Here is a 1,875-nt window from a genome sequence, read left to right on the forward strand (position 1 = left end):
TAATAATAGCTTGTAGTTAAAAAGAAAGTATAAATCAAAAATACAAAGAACATTATCATTTTGTTTATTAAAGAAAATAAAATGTTTCTTTTGAGGAAGGTCTTTTTTAAACCAGGATCAAAGACAAGTGGAAATGTTTATTTCCCCTCTGGGTGACCCTTACACAATACAAGTTATAAGTTTCACCCCATTTATGATAATGAACGTGACATAAACTTTGGCAAAATTAAAGACTTTTTTTTTTCAGGTGTCGATTTTTGATTCAAATAGATCTTACCTTGTATGTTCAAATGTTTATTTTTCTAACACATTTAGCTGTGATTTATTATTTCATGCTCATAGTAAAGGTTGTGTAACATGATTGTGGGGGAGTAGGTGGAACCAATTGTTAAAGATAAAAATAGTTAAATCAGTTTCCCTCTCTGACATCCAATAGTTGTGCCTTTTTCGGTTTTTCTATCAACGTGCTGATTCTATTATTTTGCAACTCAATAGTATTAAAGCTTTCCAGAAAATACACAGTGCAGAAGATGTTCTGAATATCAGGGAGGAAAAGCTAAAAGAACTTGTGAAGTGAAAGAAAATTGGGAAAGAAGATTAGAAAGAGAGCTGTTAGTCTCAATTGTGTGTTGGCATGTAAACAGCTCCAAGTTATTCTGTCCTCCAACAAAATAACACCACGGCTCATTTGTTCAGGAGATCATTCAGTGATGTATCACAGGGCTGAAGGATTTCCCCGTTAATGCTTAAGATGAAACGCTTCCAATCTTCTTTTTGCTCAAACAATCGCTCCATACCAGTCCATATTGAGCACAGAAGCTTGACTGTGCGAGGGGAGGGGTCCCGAATAGCTTTCCTCCCCCTCCCCACCGTCCACTGTATTTTTCACATCTTCACATTCCATCAGCAGTCAGACCCGGGACGTCAGCGCTCACACATTCTGACATTAAGGCATCGAGGGGTGTAATTCCAATTTGTTTCAAAGGAACTATTAATTTGCCCATTTCAAGGCCAGGCAGGAGGGAAACCCTGTAAGACTGCTGAACCGTGAAAGACATTATCTGGAGGCTTCAGATTTTGGTGAAGAGACGTGTGGAATTGATGACAGGAGGCGTCGGTGCCTGCAGACGTTTTGAGCCGGGCTCCCTGCGGTCGCGCTCCCAGCATGCCATCTGAGAGCGATGTCATTAGGCATATTATAACACCAATGGGTACATTAATGACAGAGTGGCCTGCTCTACCACCCAGTGCCCCGCCAAACTCCTGTTTACACCCACAGAATACTAAACAGCTCCTGATGATGAGCCTAATATACCGAGCGTGGAGCGGTGCTTAACAACCAGCTCCCACAGCAACAAAGGAAACACTGCTGGCTTTGAGTCTTTACAGCCGTACGTGTTAATATCACAACACATGTACCTCTCATTTGTGATACCAGGGATTTGAGCAAAGTGCCAGAACATTTCTTCTGTTTTATTCACAAGGAAAAATGTGTCTCAGATTACAACTCTCCATTAGTTACATTACATTACAAGCAGATCTTCAGACATTTCATGGTTGGCTTCAAGATAATCTTTTGTCAGTTAATGTTAAAAAAACTGTGTGCATGTATTTTTCCTCACCCAGGAGACATTTCAATATAACAAATCAACTCACTTTTTTAAACAAACCCCTTGATATTGTCACTACCTACAAATGTCTTGGAATTACTTTGGATTCTCATTTGACTTATCGTGAACATGTACAAGTCTTAACCACTAAGTTGAAACAGAAATTATACGTTTATTCAAAAATTAGATCCAATCTGACATCTTCTGTTTCAAATATCTATCTTCATGACATTATACTCTCAACCATGTCGTACTGTTTACCTGT

The sequence above is a fragment of the Austrofundulus limnaeus genome, unplaced genomic scaffold (genome assembly GCF_001266775.1).
Source record: "Austrofundulus limnaeus strain Quisiro unplaced genomic scaffold, Austrofundulus_limnaeus-1.0 Scaffold212, whole genome shotgun sequence".
Taxonomy (NCBI): domain Eukaryota; kingdom Metazoa; phylum Chordata; class Actinopteri; order Cyprinodontiformes; family Rivulidae; genus Austrofundulus; species Austrofundulus limnaeus.